The following is a 14,912-nucleotide window of genomic DNA, read 5'->3' as shown; positions in this document are numbered from 1 at the left end:
GTGAGTTAAGCTAGAGATAAATCCCTGTGGATTTACTCAGTGTTCAGTCACCATTTCACTTATATTAATGATAATACAGGGGCACCAGGGTGCCTCAGTCAATTAAGCATCTCTTAGTTTCAGCCCAGGTCATGACCTCAGGGTCTTGAGATCAAGTCCCGAGTTGGGCTCTAGGCTCAGCACAGAGTTTGATCGAGATTCTCTTTCCCTTTCCATCTCCCCCACCTCCTACCTCCACCGCTCCTGTGTGTCCTCTGGCGAGCTCTCTCCCCAAATAAATAGGTAAGTCTTAAAAAAAAAAAAAAGAAGATAATACAAACTGCTTCTAAGATTTCTCATCAAAGTTGCTTCTACCACTGGTTTTCAATATTGCACAGAAACAGGACCCAGGTCCTGTTAATACATGATGTGATAATTATAAACACTAATCATCAAATCTATAGGTAGTCCCAGGAGCCTGAGACATATTATACCTCATAACATCTTCGAGAAGTCAACATTGTGAAGTCTATTTAACAGATTAGAAAGCTGGTTCAGAGGGGTTCAGTGCTTTGCCCAAGGTTCCATGCCTTCAAATCCAAGTCAGTCTCCAACTCTAAAGTCCAAGTTCTTTCCACCTCCCCAGGCAGCCTCCTGACCATGACCCTGAAACCAACTCTCAAGTGGCCCTTGTGCTCCAACTGGGCCCCTTTTCTCTCTTGATGGGATACAGATGAGACTCTGTAACTATTCATGGTCCTCTGGGCTTGGCCCAAGTGTCATACTAAGGCTGGCATTTTTCTCTGGTCACCCTTCTCTTCTCCCTTTGGGTTCCAGCATCTTCCCTGGCTCTACCTCTGGGGAAAAGACAAAGCATGGGAAGCAGTCATTGTTCCTTGTTCCAATAAATGGCCCCCTTGAGAACCAGGCAGGTAGGGGCAGATCCTCACATTCTTAGATGTCTCAATAAACAAACTCTTTTGCAATTATACACACCCTTGGCCAGAGCTCCCACAAACTTTCCTGACTCCTAGGAATTGTTCCCCAACTCTAGGGTCACTCCAAGAGCTTCCTTAAGGTGTCTGCGTTAATTTATTTGCTCAATGTGGCTCTTTTAGTGAACAGCGCTCCCCGTGGAGCCCTGGCACTTTTTCAACTCTCTGAGAGGAGAGGCTGCCCTGAAGATCCCTTCTAGACTAGAAGGTCCATGAGGCAAGTGCTACCTCCATCAAATGACACATGGTAAGCCCTTAGTAAGTATTTGTTGAACGGCTAAGTAGCTAAATACCAAAAAATCCATTCATCTCTTAAAATATGCTTCTAGTGCTCCACTTAGAGATAGGATGAGAGCATGTTGAGTCAAAAGACACCCTAAAGGAACAAAATTACCCACTTGAATCCCCTCATTTTACAGAAAGGGAGACCCAGAGAAAGGAGATTCAGAGTTCTGGGAAGAATCTAAAGTACAACCCGAGCTTCCTGACTTTTGCCCAGTCCCTTCTCTGTGTTGGGACCCTGCTCAAATGTCATAAACATAGTCCCATTTTATCGTCACAGCCACCATCTGGGGACAGGAGTAAGGAAGAAAGAGCAGTACCACTGCCAAACACCACAAGAAAACACTGGAGATCAGAGGCGAAGTGGAGGATACCCAAGGTCACACAGCCAGAGTCTGGGGCTTCCTCCACCACAGCCATGCCAAGAGCTCATTCTCCCCCAGTCTCTCTGCCCGTTGCTCTCTGCTTTTATGAGCCTTAAAAGAGATTTGGAAAGAACAGGCCCTAAAGTTGCAAAGACCTTCATCTTTATTATTCCCTCCACTTCCGGAAGGTTTGGTCAATCTGCCTGCCCAGTGCAAAAACTAAGACCATTCGGGTATTCAGAACTGTCATCTCTTAAAAGGGCTAGTGGCCCAAATGCTTGTCTCAGAGGCCAGATGGTCTCAAACAGTGCTGAGGACTTCTCCTTGCTATGGTGACACTGTAAGTGGGGACTCGGGGTCTTTGGGAGACTATTAGAGTCCATGTCCAATCTCAGAGGTCCTTCTGGACTCTGAGCACAGCAGGCCTTCCTGGTGATAGGCTCATCCACACCCCCGGCCCAGCTTTCACTGTCATGGCTGGTGGCACCCCAGCAGCGAAGAACTATCGTTACAACAGAGAAAAGTCTCCAAAGGAGGCCAGTTGCCTTGGGAAAAACACCAAGAGAAAAAGCCAAATAAGTGAGAACAGCCATGCACTACCCTCCTAACATCACACTCAAGTGACCTGAAGCGAAGATTTTTATCTCTGGGACAAAACACTGCAGTTACTCAGGAATGAAAAGATAAAGCATTTCTTTTTCTAAAAGAGCAGGGGCAGAGTCCATTCACGGCATCCTGGGTTCTGAATTAGAGGGAATTCGCAACGTTAATTGAAAAATAAAATATCTTACCAATGACTTGAATGGCCTGCCGTTTGGCCAGCACCAGGCAGGAGCCCCTGCTCTGCTCCACAGCAGCAGAAGGATCTCGAACAAATGGTGCCCCCTTCCTACATCTGTCTTGGGGGCTGAGCAGTGATGCTCATGGTGCCCCCTCCGCAGGGTTTGTGGGCATTAAGCGAGGTCATTGTTGTAAGGCACCCGGCACCATGACCGGCACAGAGTGGGTGCTAAACAAATATTAGTTCCTTTTTTTTTTTTAAGAATAGGGAATGAATTGTGCTTTGGAAATAGAATAGTCATGGAAAAACCCAAGGGCCCCCAGTGAAGTAAAGTTCCACCAAGACTAAACAGAGCCATTTCCCAGTCATTTGTTCAAGGACCAGCCCTCACCCATGTGACTGGCTTCCCACACTGAGGGCTTGTATGCTTCCTTTCCTGTTCTCCTTGCGTGGGGCCTTGCCAGCAAAAATGCACTTCGCTACTCAAAATGCAATCATTACGACTCACCCAGCAGGCACAGCAACGCGCTGGCTGACATGTGCGTACACATACGAAAAATGCACGCAATGTGAGGCAGCCCGATAAAGCATGTGGCTCCTGTCCACGGACCTTCAACCAGACGGCAGGGCTGCATGGAGAGAGCCTGAACTTCGCAGCTGGATCCGTGTGGGCCCTGAGCTGTTTCCTTCCTTTTGACAGTGAGTGGTGTGATCCGGGGCAAGTCACTGGAAGTGTCAGTCTGAAAAGTATTACAATACTGAGTGTTGGGTCTTGTTGTGAGGATCCTAGGAGACAATGTCTGTAAAAGAATGTTCTAGAACACTTAAAGAGAGTTATTGCAGAAACACCAAGAATCTGACACGGGACAGGAGTCCCGTGCTGAGCTCACCTTCTTTATAGTGTTTTACCCAATAAAGTGGACTCCTCTGTTACTCAACTCCTTTGGGGCTTTTGCCTCTGAGTGATAAGACTTAGACCCTAGCTGGCTTTGCTCTGCTCTGGACCTCTTTTTGTTTTGCCTCAGTAAACGAGCCAGCCCACCATCTGAGCGGGAATGCGGTGTTTCCCACCTACGTCTCCCTCCACTCACCATCGACACTCCCCATTGCCCAGTGCAGACTGGGGATGGCGGGTCCTCCGAGAAAGCTGGGAAAGAATCAAATTCATCTTCAGCCTCAAACCTCTTCCCCAACTCTCTCCCTCTTTCTTCTGCCTCACTGGGGCCTGGTTGGGTGGGAGGACCGGCAGTGAGTGGGAGGGCAGGGACAAGGAAGGGCATGAGAGTGACCCTCTGGGTACCGACCTGGATCCGGATCCCGGGCAGATTATCTGGGAATGGGAACCAAACAACAACAAAAAAAAGGCACTGCAAAAACAGAAATTCTCTCCCTCCTCTATTTTTTTATTGGAAAAACTGTCGGTTTTTCCAACAGAAAAACTGTTCTAACCTGAGACAGGTTAGAACTTGAGAATCCTATTGGCAACTATTTTGCATAATGCTTTCCCCAGCTTGGTCTCATTTCAACCTTCACAAGGTCTTGGTGAGGCAGATCCTCTTGGCCCATTCTGTGTACAGTAAGACTGAGAATAAAAGAAGCAAAGTCATTTGCCCGAGATCACACAGCAAGGAAATACCAGATATGGGGCTCAAACCTGAGTCTGCCTTCTCTAGATCCCAGGTTCTTGCTGTAATCGGGGTCATTTGTCCATAGGACAAAAAAGGAATTCTGAGTCCTGGGCCCATCTCAGACTCTCCTCTATCCAGCCCCCACCACTGACAATCCATGCACCCAAGCAGCCTCGGTGGGGTGCACGTGAAGCTACTCACCGATTCACCAACTTACACTCGGGATTCATGCCCTTGTCTGTGTATGTGATCTGGTTCTTTTAAAAAGACATGACATAACAAATACAATTTTAAAATCCATTGGGACATCACTTTTCGCCAAAGGCTTTTTCTACTTTTTATTTGTAAAAGCCCCCTATACACAACTGGACACCTTGTCTGCCTCTCCAGCCCACCACCCCCCAACTTTGTGCAGAACCCACAGAGGCCAGGCTCTCCTTCCTCTCTTCCTTTCTTCTCAGCACTCTTCCCTCCTTCGGCAGGTTGGCTGCTACTGCCTCATCCCTCCAGCCTCAGGTGAGGCGGTTCTGCCTCCAGGAGTCTTCTCTGACCACCACTTCTCCAGAGTTGGGACCCAGACCTGCTCAGCCTCCCAGTACCAGGGCCCACCACCTGCACAGCCCTGCCGTTCTGAGCTGGAAACGCCTGTTTCTCTGTCTGCTGCTACCTGTCTGTGAACTCCTTGAAGGTAGGGCCTGTACTCCCTAATTCCCAGCAGCAAGCTCAGCAGAGGCCCAGCAAGTGTTTCCGGATCAAAGGACGAATGAATCAACTCCTGCCCACCTTCCAGTAGTGCTTGCCTCCCTCTTGACTTGAAACCCTGCTTTTTCCAGTTGTACACTCCGTCCCTTTGCTGAATCTGAAATTCTGGGGCAGGGGTGGGTGGGGAGTGGGGATGCTGTAGTGGGTTAGGTTGAATTATGTCCTCCAAAAAGATATATCTAACCCTCTGTACTTGGAAATGTGACCCTATTTGGAAATAGGGTCTTTGCAGACATCATTACGGATCTCAGGATGAGATCATTTTGGATTTAGAGTGGGCCCTAAGTCAGCCATGTGAAGGGGGAGGCAGGGGTCGGAGCAATAATGCCCTAAGCTGGGGGTGGCAAAGAATGGCTTCTCCCTTGGAGCCTTCCATGGGAGCACTGGGTTCTGGGCCTCTAGACCTGTGTGAACATAAATTTCTATTGTTTGAAGCCACCAAGCTTGTGGCGTTTGTTCCAGCAGCCCTAGGAAACCCGTATTAGCAGCAACTGTGTCTTTCGTGGCTGTGATGTCCCAGCACCCCCTTCCCCAGGCTCTTCAGAAACCTTGCCATGCAAATAGTCAGGCCTCTGTGAAAGCCTTATGAGGTACTGAGTCCCAAAGGCCTTGTCTGGATTTGCAGCTGGGTTGCCTATTCTAAAAGTTGACTGAAGCCAATGCAAGGTTATCCCAACCCCACAGTCAGGTAAGTCAGTCAGCGTGGAAGGCACTAGCATGCTGCCTGTGAGCTAGCCACTCTACGCTCTACGTGTCACATTCCGTCGTCTTCCGCTCAAGACGTATTCTTGAGTATCTTCTCCAGGCCCATCTTCGAGAAGAGGGAACTGAGGCTTGGGGGGTGGGGCAACCCACTTGAGGTCTCACAGAGCTCCCACGGTGGGTGTTGGGTCTCGAGCCCTGGGCTCCCAGGGCTGTCCTTCACCTCACTAAGCTACCACACTTTGTGACAGGAACAGAATCAGGACAGGGAGAAGGAAGGGGAGGGAGAGACCAGTGGAGAAGAGGGGTTCAGCTAGCCAACTTTGTGTTTTTGCTTTCCCAGGCTGGGAACAATTAGGTATCCTGCTTCTAACTTTCCATGTGTTGTGGTGGTGTCAGATGTAAACCTTGAGTGATCCTTATCTATGATCGGTATGCATCTGTATGAGCAGAATTAAAGCTGCCATGGGAATTCCAGACAGCCTTGAGACCACGGCAGGAAGGACGAGTATGAGCGGGGGCACATCACCGCCACACACGCAACAACACTGGTCCCAGGGGCGCATGCGTGAAGGGAGTGGGTCCCTGACCCTCTCCTCGCTGCTCGTTGCTTTGGTCTGGGTAACATACATGCTGGTCAGTGAGCCATCCAGGCCTGGAGTCACTTGGAGCATCGAAGCAGGCTCTTCCCGGGCATTTCAGAGAGAGGCCACACACTTCCAGGCACACAGGAACTATTTATGGAGTGCCGACTATATGTCGGGCTCTGGGGACACAGCAGAAAGAGATCGTATGGTAATAACATTGTACGGTGACAGCAACAACACGTATCCTGGTGAATATGTCATGATATGTGTACCTGTGGATTTGCTAGGTTCTACACCTGACACTAATATAACATTGTATGTCAGCTGTCATTCAATTAAAAAAAGGGGGGGGATCAAAACAAAATCTATTCTTATAAAGCTTAATATTCTACTGGGGGCAGGAGGAGAGAGACAATAAAATTAAATACATAAATATATACTATTTCACTGAGAAGTGAGAAGGACAGTCAAATGGGGGATTGGGAGAGACTGGGGGTGCCATGTCATGAGGGTCATTAAGGAGGGCCTTCCTGATAAAGTGACAGGTAGGCAGAGGCCTGAGGAGGGGAGATTGAAGTCTGCGGATACTTGGAGGGGGAGGGAACTGCAAGTATGAAAGACCCAAAGGTAGAATGTGCTTGAAAAGTTCCAGTAATGGTCTGAGGTTGGAGCCTCTATTCACGGGAGGAATCTGAAGCCCAGAGAAGTTAAGTAATTTCTCCAATGTCACACAGTCAATATGGGAGTGCTGGAATCAGAGTCGAGAGATTGTCTAAGTCCAAAGCCTATTCTTTCCAAACCTCATTCTGGCTGGGTGCAGAGAAGATTATCGACATAGTCCCTGCCCTCAAAAATGTCCCTGACTTACAACAGCCCCATGAGGTCAGAACTGTTATTGTCTCTATTTTTAGGAATGAGAAAATGGATGCCCAGAGAGGTTCAGTGACTTGCCCAAGTCACAACAGCTAGTAGGTGGCAGAGCCAAGATTCAGTGCTGGTCTACTTCCTCATATCTTACCCACAACTCTGTGTTATTACATAACACCATTGTTTTGAACTTTAGTAAAATATATATATATTTTTTCTTTTAAGATTTTATTTATTTATTTGACAGATAGAGATCACAAGTAGGCAGAGAGGCAGGCAGAGAGAGAGAGGAGGAGGCAGGTTCCATGCTGAGCAGAGAGCCCGATGCGGGGCTCGATCCCAGGACACTGGGACCATGACCTGAGCTGAAGGCAGAGGCTTTAACCCACTGAGCCACCCAGGCGCCCCAGTAAAATATATTTTTAAACCTCATTTACAGATAGGCGGTAGGCAAGAAAAGCACCAACTTATCTAAGCAGACCAGTACTGCAAGACTTCTTGAAGAACGCACATAGGTGTGCACATGCGCACGTGCGCACACACATTTATTGACATGTATACGTACATATACGGATATGGACACACCCATACAGTGCATGCATACACAACATTCCAAAGTCAATTGCTTCCTAAATTAACCTCTGTTATCTGGGTCTCTGGGGAAGTTAAGTCATTTGCCCAATTATGATGAGCTGCCAAAGCCATCTTGTCCATTCCCAGGAAGTACAAGGATGTAGTCTTCAGATTACTTCTTAAAAAGTCAACTGGAACGCTCTGTTACCATTTCCTTGAGAAGCTCAGGGAAGGGGTGGTAGTAGAAAGGTTGAAATGTCAAATATTCATCCCTCGGCAATAGAGGACTCCTGAAAACACCGATTCCCAGTGTCCTGCTTCTTCTCCAGAAATGCAGACTCAACTACTCTGGTAATTCAGTTTAGAGCATCAGGAGGCAAAAGACTCCTGTCGAGGGGTGCTGTGGTTTAGGGAAAATGAGTGAAAACTCACTTTGTCCTCCAACGGTCCTGAGTTCTAACCTAGTTTCCAGCCCTTCCTGCCTATGTGATCCCAAAGAGGTGAGTGGGTTCCCCTATAAACAAAACAGCAATAATATAATACCTACTTCTGAGCTATCATGAGAATTACAAAGATCCCTTAAATCAAGTGTCAGCTGACACTTGATCAGCTGACGTTGATAGAGGACAAAGTTCGGAGTCTTGACCTTTCCCCTACAAGGTGGAGAGTCACTAACTTCCAACCCATAGAACCTACAATTACTATCTCTGGCCACCATGGGAAGAAGTTTAAATGAGGGGGAGGGGGGGAGGCAGTCAGATGTTTTCACGCGGAAAGGCAGGCCCAGGCATCATTACCATGTTGCTAGGTAGTGTTAGCCACCCACCTAGCCCCAGAGTGGGCAGCAATTAATGTAATTAGCACAGTGATGAGTGTCCTCTGCAACGATAAACAGCTCGGTCCTGCAGAACTTGACAGACCTGCTGGTCCCATGGGGCTCCTGACCTTAAGCGTCCACTTGGGGAGTGGTGTAGTACGGTTTAGAGGAAAGAGACAGGCTTGGAGTCTGATGGAACCAGAAGTAAATCCTGTCTTTGCTATTTCCTAGCCATGAGTCTGAAGGCACGCTGTGTCCCCTCTCTGAGTCTTTGTCTCCTTGTCTATAATATGCGGCTAATAATATTTTCACACGGTTCTTACAGTTACTTCTACCATCACCATCATCACCATGGAAATCTCCAAACTGGGCTGGTACTGAAGTGGCAAAGGGTGGCCATAAACATTGCTTGTACCTAGTGCTGGAGCAGCCCCATTCTTCTCTGGCTAAAGTCAGAGCAGGCAGCACCGATCTGACTGGCTTTAGGGAAACTATTGGAGTTTGGAATGCAAAGCATACTGATACCTAGAATAAAAAGGGAGAGAAGGTACCCCTTGATTTGAACATTTAAGATAATGTTACAAATAATTACCACTAGCATTATCAGCAATACCACCACTTATGTAAAACAAAAGCACCACGGCAATCTGGCAGTTGGTAATAAAAGCACAAAACCTGCTTATATCTTTGTATCTAGCCATTCCATCTTCAGAATTAATACCCTTAAAATAGAAGTTAAAAAATCCAAAGGTGGTTATGTGTAGGTAAGCATATAGTAAGGTTCTTGATAATCATTAAGAATTCGCTAATTTGGGATGCCTGGGTGGCTCTGCCTTTGGCTCAGGTCATGATCTCTGGGTCCTGGGATTGAGCGCCACATCGGGCTCTCTGCTCAGTGGGGAGCCTGCTTCCTCTTCTCTCTCTGCCTGCCTCTCCACCTACTTGAGATCTCTGTCTGTCAAATAAATAAGTAAATAATCTAAAAAAAAAAAAAAAGAATTTGCTAATTTGGGGACCCTGGGTGGCTCAGTGGTTTAAGCCTCTGCCTTCGGCTCAGGTCATGATCTCAGGGTCCTGGGATTGAGTCCCATAACTGGGCTCCTGCTCAGCAGGGAGCCTGCTTCCCCCCCTCTCTCTTTGTCTGCCTCTCTGCCTACTTGTGATCTCTCTCTGTCAAATAAATAAATAAAATCTTTAAAAAAATAAAAAGAATTCGCTAATTTGTCCAACAGTTACTAAGTGCCTACTTGCTACCAGAGATTTAAAGACTTTGAGTGTGGGGACACACACACACAAACACACGCACACACTCAGGATTCACTGAAATGAAGGTTCTGAAAAGGACTGTAAAACAGAGTAAATCAAGAGGGAGGAATCTATAGGGAAACTACAAGCAAAACTGAAGCATAATCCCTGAGAGCCACGTGGATTCTTGGAAACACGCATGTGAATTGGTGTTAAATGAAAGAGCAAAGTTGGGGCCCCTGGGTGGCTCAGTGGGTTAAAGCTTCTGCCTTCAGCTCAGGTCATGACCCCAGGGTCCTGGGATCGAGCCCCACATCGGGCTCTCTGCTCAACAGGGAGCCTACTTCCCCCACCTCCCCCTCTTTCTGCCTGTCTCTCTGCCTACTTGTGATCTCTTTCTGTTGAATAAATAAATAAAATCTTTTAAAAAAAAATGAAAGAGCAAAGGAAAAACAGAAATAATAATAGGACTCAGAGAATGTCAAAACCAGGAAGGGTCTCAGAGAACACCAAGTCCAGCAGTTCTCAACCCTTCCCATGGCGTCTTGGACAGGTAAAACTCACATAGCCTAACAGCCTAGGCAGAGAAAACAATTTATGGGCTAATAATAATAAACATTTCCAGCTGCTAGCTGTCACTCCACTGTTTTCTCTCCCACTAGAGACAGCTTTTCAGTATCCTGGGGTGTAAGCTGAAGCTATTAAAGGGATAACCTTGAATCCACTCTAATTTGTTTAATAAAATGGAGGTTGGGAGTCAACACTGCAGTGAAGAGGCAGTGATCTGGCCCAGGCCTTCATGCAATTGGTGGAGAAGCCGAGGCCCCAAGTGACCCATCTAACCTGTCATGCTAGCACGTACTTCTTGCTCAATCAGTATTTGCTGAACGGGGATTCGTGAATGAACAGGCAAATGAGATGACATGACCCAGGTTACCCAAGCTGTATGTGGCTAGTTACACATACTGTTTGAAACTTAGGGATTGGGAGTGAATTTGTTTGTTTGTTTGCTTATTATATGGAATGCTTCACAAATTTGCACATCATCCTTGTTCAAGGGCCAAGCTGATCTCCTCTGTATTGTTCCAATTTAAGTATATGTGCTGCTGAGGTGAGCCCTGGGTGTGAATTTGGAATGTGGAAATGCATGTTCATTGTATTTCCTTTCTTTATTTTGCTCAAGGGTAGTCTGGGAAGTACAACAACCATCCAACAGACATGTCAGTGTAGAGGGAGCCATAGTAAGAGCCTGAAAAGACATGGAGTTCCAGAATCTTCAAGATATGGATAATACCAGAGGCATCTGGGTGGCTTAGTCATTTATGCAACCGACTCTTTGGTTTTGGCTCAGATCTTGATCTCAGGGACCTGGGATTGAGCCCCGCCCATGCTGGGTAGGGGGAGTTCCCCACTCAGTGCGGAAGGGGGGGGTCCCCACTCAGCAGGGAGTCTGACTGGGGTTCTCTTTCCCTCCCTCTCTCTCTGCCCCATCTCCCCACTCTCCAATGTCCCGTGTCCAGTGCTTAAAAGCCACAACAGAGATTCCACCTCCTACAGTAGACTCTTTAACTGACCCATGAAGAAAGGAAGATCTTTTAACAGAATTGACCTAGTGCAGAGCCCGTAGAAAAAGTCCTCAATTTGCTGATCACTGGTGATGGCTCTTCCCTGCCTTTTCCTTTTCCCAGAATGCCCTTCCCAAACCACTCTCCTCTCCCAGGGTCAACATTTATATCTTTATATTTTAGTCCCTCTTTAGAAAGGCCCTTTTGAATCATCCCCTTTAAGAAGATCTTCCATTTTACTTCCTTAAAGCCAGAAGTGTTTGGAGATCTTCTAGGTCAGTAGCTCAATTGTCTCCCGACTCCCCGTCAGGTAACGTCCAATACCCTGCTAGGTACCCCACAGGGAAAACATAGTTCCAGATCACAGGCAAATCCCACCTGGCTTTTTTTCACTCCTAACACATGCTGCTTATTGTGATTTCATATTAATTTATTTATTAACTCTATATAGCCACTATAAGACTAGTGATTACAGTTGACATTTACAGGACACTTACTGGGTTCAGTAATCATCGAATCATTTACTATCCATAACATCCCTCTGAAACAGATTCCCTTGTGATCCTTATTTTATAGATGAGGAGACAGATTCAGAGAGAGGAACTTGACCAAATGCATATAGTGCGTCAAGGACAGAACCGGATATCAGAGCCAGACGATCTGGCTCCAGAGGTTAAGGGCTTAACCTCTAGGTGACATAGAAGCACCATGAGGGCAGATTCCATGTCTTTTCTTGCCCATCACTTCATTCCCAGGACCGTGTATAATGTGTGATATGGGATAAGTCCTCAATCAGTATTTGTCAGAAGAATGAAATGAAGGGAGGGCAGGGTGAGGAAGGGAGGGAAGAAGGAGGACTGAGGAGGAAGACATGCCACTAGCCCCTTCATGCTCTCCTGTCGGTAAAGTAGGGCTGGGACCCACTGAGGAGTCCCTGCCTCACTTGGGAGCAACAGAGATGCTGGAGATAGAGCTGAATGAGACAGTGTCCCTGTCCTGGCAGAGTGCCTGCATCCTCATCTCAAGGTGGTCCATTGCTTCGAATGCTCTCAGGAGAGCCCAGGGCCCTTCCCTGCTAGGAAAGGGGGTTCAGCTGTAATGCAAGCGTTCTCCTCCAGGGCCCCTGTGGAGGCCCTCAGAGCACACCAGTAACTATGACAAAGCCCTCTCTCCCTAGAAGACACAGACTAGTGAGGAAGAGGAACCCTGGAACCAAGGAGAGGAGGGGTTGCAACCCAGTCAAACGGGAAACGGAGGGAAGGCACTGAGTGTCTTCTGCCCCTGGGAGTCTCTGCTTGTTCAGCTCATGAAGCCCGGGACAAGGGCAAGCTCGTGGTTGAGAACTGAACCTCTCACTCTCCACATCAGCCTATGTGGCCGCCCTGCTCTACTACACAATACTGTGACACATGTGACTTGAAGACACACTAAGATGGATCACAAGAGGAATAAGAGCCTCCTTCTTTCACACTTATTTTTCTCAGGATGTTAGAATTTTGTTCCACTGAGGAACAGCAGAGGAACAGAAACTGTCCTACTCAGGGAAATGCAATCACCTCAGAGGCATACAGAACTGGGGGACTGGGCATTGTGCTCGTTCACCCCCCATCCTCCTGCTGGGCTGTCTGCCTACACTGCCTTTCTTAAAAGAGCTTATTGCTCAGTGTGCCCCCCTCCACTGTCTTCAAGCCCCTGCCCTCCCCTCCATAACTCAGCAGCCTCATTTCTCCCTTATGCCTTCCATCAAGCAAGCTTCGCCAGTTTTAAAGTCGAGTCCTATATTTGCTATCGTGTGTGTGTGTGTGTATTTATTTCATCAAAATTTAACGGGTCTTTTTAGTTCTATTATTTCTATTAGGATGCTTAGAGTTTTATCTTAGCGTTATGGTTAGGATATTGCACAGGTTTTCAGTGGTCTGCCTCAATCTCATTTCTGTTATTTTTTAATGTGCAACTCTGCAGAACACCAAGCTTTGCAGGGACTTCCATGTCACATTGTAGCAGAAATGCCTGTAGCAGTGCATCAATGGCTTTTCCACCTGCTACTATGCCATTCCTTACCCAAGTTCCAAGAAATATGGGGAAATGGCAATTATCACCTTCAGACGAGGGAACTGAGGCTCAGAGACGTTTAGTGACTTATCCAAAGGTGATGTAATAGTACTGGAATCCAAGTCTTCAAGTCCATTCACCCAGATTTCACCGTACCCACAACATTTAGCACATTTTCTAGATATATGGTAAGCCGCTGATCAGCAAGTTATTCAAGGAACAATTAATTCTGCCCACAGATCATTCCTTTATCCAAAAACAGGGTCCATAAATGCCATTGGGGGGGGGGGGGTAATGAGAGAAAGAAGGTAGCTAAATTTTTTGAACACTTACTCTGAGCCAGGAATGACATTTGATGCTTTCTGAACATGAACACACACACACACACACACACACACTCTATGAAATAGCTGTTGTCATTTCATTTTGTAGACAAGAAACTGATGTTCAACAATTTAAGGAAGTTACCCAAAATCATTATACTGGGAAGGAAATGCATTGAGATTTGAACCCATGTTTTCCTGATTCCAAAGCCCATACTTTTCTACTATATCAGTGGAGAACACCTACCTTCTGTAGAGTAAGAGAATACTTTCAGTGGTACATGGACAAATCTATCTATTTTAATGACCATGCATTTATTTTTACAGTGGTCTAAATGTTTCTGGCAAGTAATATTTGTTATCAGCTTAAAATTGTAAGACATCTTCTCCTACAAAAATATCTTTAGGTTTTAAGAAAGTAAATCTCTTTAAAGAAAAATATCAAGAAAATTAATTTTAGATCTGTAAGTGGACATAACAAAATGAAAAAGCGGTGGGTAAATCTCTGAAAATTGAGGAATACAACTCTTAGCCCTTACAAAGCCCTTAATAAAATATTTTCTTTATGCAGTTGATTCCCATGAGCTAGATCAGCAGATATTGTCTAAATTAGCTTGAATAGAAAGGAAATTAAAATAGGCGTGATTCCCTGGCCAGTGTCTTCAGGAATTTAACGTGGCACTCTTTATTTCAGTGTCTGTGCCAACTGGTGTTTTCTTTGCAGGATTCAGGTCGTTGGTATAAGAAATGCTTGGGTTCTCACAAGACAAAGGAAGCAACAGAGAAAGAAGACAATATATATTTTAAAGAGAGTAATGGAAGTTTCAGGGCCTAGTGAATATTCCCAAATGATCCACACATTTGATGTTTGTGTTACACAGAGAGAAAAGTAAAAGGCCCTGGCCCCCTTCTAGACACCTGGGTTTCAATCCCATCTTAGCCACTAATTTAATGTGTCACTCAGGTAAGTGACAGCTGGGAGGTTCACCGTCCCCACTGGCTAAATGAAGGAATTTTGATTTCCATAACCACTTTCCAGCAATGTGAGACACACCCAATCAAGAATAACTATAATTGGCAAAAGCAGCTGTCCGTGTAAGTTAGAAGGCACCTGCCTACCATGGGCACCAGAGCCCTTCCTGCTCTAAGAATCTATGATTTCATGATTTAAGCTCCTTGCACTGCAGATGGCCACACAATTAGCAGAGATGCATACAGAGGGCCATTAAAGTCCCTGAATTATGCTTAGAACATCACAGCACAGGCCGTATAAGCCAAGCTGGTGTAAACGCCTACCTGCCCTTTTAGGCAATGAGTACCCTGGTTAATTAAACATCCATGTGACCATCACTAAGCTCATTATAATTGTAAATATGGAGTTTGTATTCT

General features: G+C 46.3%; 1 non-coding gene and 1 pseudogene across 1 annotated transcript; both read right to left on the bottom strand.

The window, feature by feature from the left end:
- The window catches only part of LOC116856375, a 40,567-nt pseudogene that overhangs the window by 12,850 nt on the left and 12,805 nt on the right, over positions 1-14,912 (bottom strand).
- On the bottom strand, positions 10,596-10,702 carry LOC116856427. The gene has a single exon (XR_004380581.1). It is a non-coding gene; the product is annotated as a U6 spliceosomal RNA (small nuclear RNA).

This window comes from Lontra canadensis, unplaced genomic scaffold, assembly GCF_010015895.1.
Source record: "Lontra canadensis isolate GAN:19392208 unplaced genomic scaffold, GSC_riverotter_1.0 scaffold109, whole genome shotgun sequence".
NCBI lineage: Eukaryota > Metazoa > Chordata > Mammalia > Carnivora > Mustelidae > Lontra > Lontra canadensis.
The sequence above is the reverse complement of the archived record's forward strand: the minus strand, read 5'-3'. Positions and strand labels throughout refer to the sequence as shown.